Below are 9,181 nucleotides of genomic sequence, written 5' to 3' on the forward strand. Positions count from 1 at the left end.
TGATCTGATTAGGCAGTATATTTTTTGGGTCAACTTGTTATATTTTTCTGAGTTTTCAACAGCTTTCATTTAGATTCAAATGGGTGTTTTGTTCAACCTGAAAGAGATAATTTTGCTTCAAAGTATTTTTTTTTTTTAAGAAAAAAAGAAACCTAGAGCTGTAAAAGCAAGGAGGTAGAAACAGCCCAAACTTGAGGCGATCTGAGACAGCTGCCTTCAGATCTCTGCTTGATCAGAGAAATTTAAAACCAGCTCCAATTGTGGATTATGGAGGAAATAATGCCAGTCAGTTCACTTTGGTGAGTGGCTTCCTCACTGGGTAATATTTCTCCTCCTGGCTGTCTCCCAGTGGTACTGAAGTCAGGAACTGAGATGCAGAGAGCTGAACTCCAGAGGAGCCTGCAGCCAGGTGTGAGGAGTCCTCTGGGAATGGGAAAATGGGGATGCAGAGCTCTGTTCTGGCTGAGGTCAGCCGGAGAGAGGGGAGAACATCAGTGATCCCACAGCAACTACTTCCACTGATTTTTTCATGGTCCGTTGTGGGGAAAGGCAAAATACTTGTGAAAGCTGAAATAAAATATCACTGCTCCAGGTGAAACTAGCTCAGGTTTTGCCTTGCTCTGACTCACTCTATTGAACTCAAATTTCTAAATGCTTTTGCATTAAATTGAAACTGTCTCCACAAATGCATATCTACCTTCCAACTTGTCTTTTCTGATCCTGATCTCTCTCCCTCCATTCTGTGGTCAAGTCTGGCTGTGTCTGTGTTCTGTTTTGGCACTGTCCTATTGGTATTTTTTTCAGCAACCTCAAAAGACAAAGGAGATAGAGATGGAGCCCTGTGGAGATGCCCACCTTAATCCATGGCCAAGGCAGGGTACACATTCCCTGTGTGTAGCCCAGCCAAATGGCTGAGTTACCATTTCCTTGGGAACCTCAAACAGACCCATCCTCCCCTGCAGAGTGGGATAATCTGACCAAAGGCTTGGATGCTTCTCAAGCAAGTGGGAGAGGATATTTCCTTCCAATTCTCCAAGCTGTGGGCCAGGTGGGAGCCAGGAGCCCCAGCTTTATGCTCCAACACACAAAGAAGCACTATGGGCACACTGGAGCTCTGCAGCTCACCTGGCTGCGGCAGCTGCTCCACGGGCAGCACCTGCTGTGCTTCAGAGATGGAATGGGAGATCAATACCAACCATGTGGAAGGGCAGTGCCTATTCTCTCCATGGTTCCAGTCAAATATTGTCCCAATGTCCCTTTGCTTTAGTCACTCTAAAGGGAGAGCCACTGATCCTCCTGGTGGGTGATCTGCCACTGCCCCTTCCCACATCTGTCTGAAGAATGATAGGAGAGCTCACTCTGCACCTCAAATCTCTGCAGATCAGTGGAGTGGGTGTGAAATCCTGTGAGGAGTTTTTGTTTCCCTTCAGTTCCCTCAGATCTCTGGATAATGAATGCAGCATTTACAAGCTGATGGAATTAAGCAGCATTCAGCTTAATTAAGGTGTTGATTATTCAGGGAAGAAATCAATGTGCCAATCAGGTATGTGGTCCAAATTGTGGTGTGGGAGAAGATGGGCAAAGACCTACCTGCAGACAGAAAGGCAAGTATCCATGTGCTTCTTTGGGCAGCCTGACATGCCCACAGCCAGGTAGAGCTTTCCCCTGTGCTTGCACAGACCTCGAGTGACTTTTTACAGCACTGTTTGTCAGCATACTCAAGCTTCCTGCTCAGCCCCAAGTTAAGATTTACTATTCATATTACAATATCACTTAAGCATCCTGCATTTGCTCTGCTGGGAGTCACCTGAGCCAAAAAGATGATCCCAAAGTAAACCTAGTAAAGTAAACTGAAAAGGTTAGGCTGAGTTTGTCTCTTTCTTGTGTGCATTAAGGAAATGAGACTGTGGTATTTACCATCTTCCAGCTGAGCAGTTGTGACCTTGGAGGATTTCAGGTTGACAAGAACAGGAAAATTCCATTTCCTGCTTGAGTCCAAATGGCAAGCAAAGCCCCAAAAGCTTATTGCCAAACATATATAGATTTTTTTCCATATTTATGGATGCCCAGGTCTCTTTTCTTAGTGACTGAGTGTGTGAGAACACCTTAGGTAAGTCCTTTTTCTTTCCTGCACCTTATTTCCCCAGAAGGTAAATTACTGGTAATTGTGAAACTTGTAGAATGATAAATCAGCTACAGAAAAATGGAAATATTAAGTATGAAAACCTCAGGTGTAAGCTTTTGGGGAGGCAGAGGCTCAGCCTCTGTGCAAAACATCTGTATGATGGGATCCTAAGGCAAGACTAAATACTGGAGTATTTGAAATGTAGGTACATGTTCTCAGACTTCATCTCTCCTTTTTCCTTTTAGGATTTTACTGTTTTTCTTAGCATTCTAAGTTCTATTTTTTTTTCTCTTCAATCTCTTGTGTCTTTTGATTTTCCTTGATGGTTTTGTATGAGCTTCAGTTTTCTGACAATCTGTTGTTTCTAGCCTCAGAGGTCAGTTTTTAGTCCCTGGCACATGCTTAAATTTTTGAAGATTTAAAGCTTATGAGAGCAGCCCCGAGAAATACTCAAGTTCCTAAGTAAGGCATAAATTTAAGATCCTTGCTGAATAGATTCAAATCTGGTATAATGCTACAGAAGTAGGACAAGTTGTCTAGATTTGTACCAGGTTTTTTGAAGCAGAATCAGGACTTAGTCTTAATTTATTTCATTAGAAGCACCTCTTACACCTTAATAGAGAAACGCTCTATTGTATAAATGCAACTAAGGAGGATTATTTGAGACTTCCTCTATACTGTATTTTTGAAGGTTTTCTGTCAGATATTGCAGTTGTAGTAGGAGTTGCAGAAAGCGCTGTGTCCCCATGGTACATTACATGCAGCACTTCCCAGTGGCAGTAAATGTTCTGGCTTAATCTAAAAGATCACATTTCTTTCTATTACTACCTGCCCAGAGAAGCTAGAATAACTTTTGGCCAAGGAACACATTAGTTTAAATCTTAGATTTCAAAATGAAATTACGGGAAAGTCTTGCAGATATAATTCATATGTCCCCCATTACTTCCAATCTCTTCCTTTTTCTCCTTCTAACTTGAATTTTTGTGAGAACTGCAGTGCTGGCACTGGTCGGGGGCTCGGCAGGGGCAGGCACGGCATCCAGGCATCCTTTTCCCGACCCATCCCTCTTCCCGACAGAGCTCCTTTAGCTCAGCCATTCCTGGGCATTGTCTGCTCAGCCAGAGCCGCTCTTGCCCTTCCTGCAAATCATCCTCAAGCAGCCAAGGCTTTGGATTTAAATCACAATGCTCTGCTCTTTGCAAGGCTCCTGCAGAGAGTTCTGTGGGCATTTCAGGCTCTCCCCAACCCAGTGACTGCAGGAGGGTCTTTTGTCAGTTTTGCATCTCCCTGCTGTGATGTGTGAGTGTCCTAGCTTGGAGAAGTGGGATAAGCACTGGTACCCACCCACTGCATGCGCCTGTCGTGAAGATTTATGAAGTGATATTTTCAAGGAGTAAAGCATTATTTAAGCTATGTGCTGTGATCTATTGATAACAAATGGGATAAACATTGGGCAGTTTAATATTTAAAGCACACTCTTTGGAACTGGGACATCTGTGGCCTTTTCCATCTCTGCTAATGCCTTCCTGCCTGTCCCTGGACGAGACAGATCCCCGTCCCTGCAACTCCTCTCCCCCCAGATTTCACAGAATGTATCTGTTTATCTGTGAGCTCTTCTGGTGAACAGTGCTCTGACAGGTGCTGGTATAAGGTCAGGTATAGCAGGTTCTGGGTGCTCATGAGACCCTCAGGATCCTCTTTGGATGGGAGATTTTACCCTAGTCTGAATCTAGGGGCAGAAAATTGCTCTTCCACTAGCCACATTCAATTTTATTTCTTTAAACTTTCTTGTTATTATCTGTTCCAAATATTACATCCACTGTGTGACTTGAGTGCCAGGGGTTTAGTGTGTCACTGTGTCATGGCTCTAGGAAACATCTGACCAAAGGCAGTAGGAGCTGTATAAATGTAATGGCCTGAGACAGAGAAGATGGCTGGGAATAGATAATTTATGCATCCCTTCTGCTTTTAAACCCTGATTTGATGATTAGAAAACAAGTACACATTCCTGTAGCTTCAACAAGAAACATTTTAACTCTTTAAGAGAAACCTGATGTTCACCTTTCTTCCTATTTGCTGCATTTCCCTTTATTTCAGAGCTCAAGCATACATATAAATATAGCAAGGTTTCTGACCCTTTTGTATCATAGCAAAATATTAATAGAACAAAATTACTGCAGATGTACCCCAGAATGATTTATCCAGGAGAATAGTGTACATGGATCCAGTCAAACTGAGCAGTAGCTGAAACTCCAGCTATGAGAGTTCACTGTCTGACTCCTCCTGGTTATAGATCTTGAGATCTGTCACATCTTTAGTGACATCCTGCTTGTCCATGTAAAATGTCTTCTTCCAGTTATTTACTCATGGAAGTATTTCCATTGTCCTGAAGGTACATCTTAGTCTGGTGTACAATTATCTGGCTGTGATCCAGTGGCACACTCTGCCCAGACATCTTTTACAAATCACGCCCAATGTACTCCCATGTACTTTGGAGAACCACAACACAGAGTACACCATGTCCCTGGATTCTTGGTACCAGCTTCTGACTCAACTGCAATGTGCATATTTTATGATGGAGGACCTTTTTTCTGTAGTACTTAATGTTCGGTGAGAGTTTAATCAAGAAACATGAGTAATTGGCATTAACATCCACTTCTGAGCAAGAGAACAGCTTTGATAGCATCTATACTCATTAGACATTTCGTTCCAAACACTGTTCATTACAGTCAGCACTCTTAGTATTGGCTTCTACTTTGTAAATACAGCACAGATTCTGCTGGGCACAGAAGAGGCCTTGAACAAACACTCTCTTCTGGTTACACAGAAGGAAGAATTTTTAACTGTCGAAAAGAAACAAGAGGAACAGAACAGTTACTTTAAGAAAAGTTTTAAGCAGTGTGCAACATAACAGGAAGACCTTCAAGGACAGGACACAGAATTTACTGGCTGCCTACCTGAAATTAGTAGGATTGATTTTGCTCACATTCTGGAGTGAATCACTGGAAAAGCTCAAGCTTCCATTAGAAGGCCTGATGAAAGTCTGTTGGGCTGCACGTATGGAATCAAAACAATGATATGCAGTTAAGGGGCATCAGTCATGACAGGAGTGAGATGGGAAGGGGCCAAACAGGTCTCCATGCTTTGCACTTGTCTGCTTATGTAAAAATCCTGAAAAGGAAATGGACTGTACCAGCAGGTCTGCACCACACCCCTTGTCCTCCTACCGCTGGAATCAGTACAGGTGAGAGACATTTAATCACCTTACAGTCTCTGTTTAAATGTACCTTAAATACAGAAATAGTTAATAGGCATTCATGAATAAGATTTCCCCCGTCTGCTATGGATTTCCTCTGTCTACGATGTTCTTCCATGAAGAACACACTGTTATGGTTACAATGCCAGGAGGTAGAGTTTTGGCATTGAATATTCTATACCATACACATCCATGATGGGGGATGTGATTTCAGGAGCAAAGACCAGGGGGTGGAAGTGGGAAGGGGGCCATCCTGTCTGGATCCCTAAGGGAAGCAGGTATTAGGGGCAGCCAAGTTTATTTTCCCTGCTGGTTGTCAAAACCAGAAAAGCAGAGTAATGCTGACTTTCAGATCGCTTATAAAATACCAATGTTTTGTTACTGTGTATCTAAAATGGCCCTAAGGCAGAAGTTAGGAAATGTGTTCTGTGTCAATTCACCCCTACACTTCCTGATTAAATTTGCACCCAAATCAAGTAGTACAAAGTCTCAAATTGTTTAATAAGTTGACTTGACTAATAGGTAATTTATTTTTTTCAGCCATTACCCTGAAAATGTGATGCAGCAGGAACCCTGAATTTTGTATCTGTCAGTAGAAAGTCTGAGTATCTTGTTCTACTGTTCTATGGTACTTTACACTTTCACAGCTTTAAAACACTACTGAAGGAATGTGCCACCTATTATTTCAAGTAATGCTAACTAAGCTTGTGTTGAATGAAGCACAAAAACATCAATTTCTTTATATCAGTGTTTGAGAATAATGTGCCTATGAAAGGACTCTTGGATCCCAGTTGCCTGCTGTGACCATCTGACCTGAATTTTTACTCAGTGCTGCATCCTGCAGGGTGATCTGCAGTAGCCAAATCATTTCAAAGAGCTTTAGGCCCATGCCTTCCTAGATAACCAAGAGCCAGAAAATCTTAGCAACCACTTCTCATTTAAAGAACTAACATTTGAGAAGTAGCTACCCAAGATGTTACCTAACAATATCATATAGGAATAGCCTGTTTAGGGTCTTCATCTGGCACATAGCACTGAAACCCATGAAACTTGGCTTTGCTTGGTTTTGGCCAAACTATTTGCCCTGAGCTAAACAAAAATTGTCAGGATGAAGAATATAGTAGTTGAATGGTTTGGGACAATAGTTTCTCAGTCACCTTTCCTTTGACAGAATGTTTTTGTTCTTACCAGCCTTACATTCTTTGTGCTTGTATCCCAGGAACAAGGCTTAGGTAAGATCAGTCCATCTTTCTCTCTGTCTGGACTCAAGGCTGATGTGGGAGATTGGTTCAGCATGGGAGCCCTTCCCCCTGCTACCCACAGGTGAATGTGCTGCCAAATCTCACCTCTGACTCCTATTTGCTGCCCTCAAGTCATGCCATCGTGTGGCATGAGGCATGAGGTGGGATAACACTTGCAGTATAGACCCTCTTGATGCTGTTTTCCTGTTGCCCAGCGGAAGCACTGAAGGAATTACAGCCCACTGGGCAGATACTTACAGATGCTGATGGCCACAATCCTTTCCTTTGACCTAATCCAAACATCACTTCTTTTCTTAAAAAACAGTAAAAGCCCAGCATTGTTACTACCTTACTACTGTTGCTGTCACTTCCTAGTAGCAGCAACAAAACATGGGTTGCTCCAGCCAATAAATTCCCATTTCTCATCTCCTCTTTCCTTTGTTTTATCTTCTACTCCTGTGCTTTGTTTTCTTCTTTCTTAGAGATTCAGAAGTATTTTATGCTGCAGTAACGACTGACTCTCAGGAGCACTCCAAGAGTGTAGCTCTGATTCTTGCAGAACGTGGAGGGAGAGGTCTGGGGGAAGGGGACAGAAGGTGAGGGAGTCGAGCAAAAGCAGGAGGACGATACAGCCCTGATGGACCAGAAGAAAGAATGAGCTCAAGGAACGAGTGTGAAGGCAGAACAAGGGGCAAACGATAAGAGATAAAGGCATAAATATGGGCAGGAAGAACCAACACAAGGCCTTAAAGACAGAATTAGCAATATGATGAAAAGAGTTAAGGACTGTCAGTAAGCAGATGCACAATCTGAATGGTAATGGATCTGAATTTTTAGCTGAAGCTCTGTGAATGTTAAGGAGAGGAGGAAAACAGGCAGCAGAGCATTTGTACCAATCCAGTTAGCCAGAAGGGACCTTGTCTCAGCTCTTCAGACCTCAGAAGCTCAATGGAACAAGGTGGGATGATCATGAGAAGAGGCTTTCTCAGGGAATTCTTGAGGTTTTCTGGATGGAAATAGCATAGAGGAACCTTTGCACAGCAGATTTATATCACTGCTGGCTTTGCTCCTAGCTGGAAATGCAAGGCAAAGTGAAAATAAATATTTCTTTTCCTTCAGCAGTCCTCAGTCATTGAAATATTGAGTGAGTCTGTGAGTTTGGTTCATTCAATGCTGCTCTGGCCAAACTTGTCACTTATAGACAAAAATGCAAGTATGCTGAAGAGAAAACAAGACTAGAAAAAAATAACACTACTGACAATGACCTTTGAGCAAAAGTGGATTTTGTTTCTGTTACACTCATATCTCTTAAACATCCTAGAACCAAGATCCCAGCAGCAGAGTTCACAGTGAGGTGTTTGAATAAATGACTTGATTTGTCTGAAGTTCAGAGCACTATGAATGAAGTGGAAACATCAAGTACCAAGTTTCTTCCAAAACAAATTAATTAGTTGTGACACCTTTTCTGATCCCATGTCTTTGACATGCCTCTTGTGACATCTTGGACTTTTTGGCTTGGTTTCCTGGTGGAGAAACTGTCAATGATCACAATCTGGGTGTGTTCCAAGGGTTTTGTCAAGAATCTTGGAAAAAATGGCCTGAAACCATGCAGAATTTTCTTTTTTTGTGTGTGTGCTGAGGGGAATAACCTTAAGAAAAAAGAAATCCTCTGTTGACTCATGGAGCATATTCTAAGGAGAAAAAGCAGTGAAGGATATCTGGTGTAACTGAAACTAATTGCAGTGCATCTTTCTGAGATAAAACAGTAGCTCTTACTAAAAAAAGATAGTCTTAAATATTTTGTGAAACCATACTGTCTGCTGATGCTTTCCCAGAGTATCACGGTGGATATTGAACTCTGGCCATGTGACTCTGATAAAGCCAGCATAGGCTTTTAAATTTTTTTTTTTTTTTTGAATGTTGAATAGCTTCATTTTGGATGAAAAAACCAAATTTGAGAGATGGAGAAATGCTGTTTACCAGCACGATAACCTTGTGTGGCAACAGACTCATGATAAATACTCCATAGATCTAGAAGTTCAGTCCGACACATAGTCTGGACCAAAGGGTTCTCTTGCAGTGTGATAATTTATTGTATTGCCCAGCCAACTGGAGTGGCATTAAAATGAATTATACCAAGCTCCTGGTTTGGAAATGGCCTTTAGTCCATTATGTTTTAAGTACATATTTCTTAAAGGGGAGAAGGAACCTTGGAGAGAGAGAATGAATTGGAAACAAATTGTAACCATGACATTCTGCCCTCTCTTCTCTCCTCTCCTTGCCATTTTTGGCAATTAGGGCATTATTTCTTCTTTCCTGACAAGGACTGGTAGGCTTTGAAAAAGCTTTTCAGTCATTTGCCTTGTTGTGATTTGCAGAAAAGGAATACAAGAGTTGTTTATTCTTCCATGCCTGCACAACTATGTCTGTGCTTCCTTTTTCCTGGTACATGTCTTTTGCTTGTTTTCTGATGAGGTTTCATAAAATCAACATAAGAGATGCACCAGTGGGTTGCCTGGGCTAAATCCTTGATTACTTACAACTCTTCCGTGATGCCAC

Source organism: Taeniopygia guttata, chromosome 2 (assembly GCF_048771995.1).
Source record: "Taeniopygia guttata chromosome 2, bTaeGut7.mat, whole genome shotgun sequence".
NCBI classification, from domain to species: domain Eukaryota; kingdom Metazoa; phylum Chordata; class Aves; order Passeriformes; family Estrildidae; genus Taeniopygia; species Taeniopygia guttata.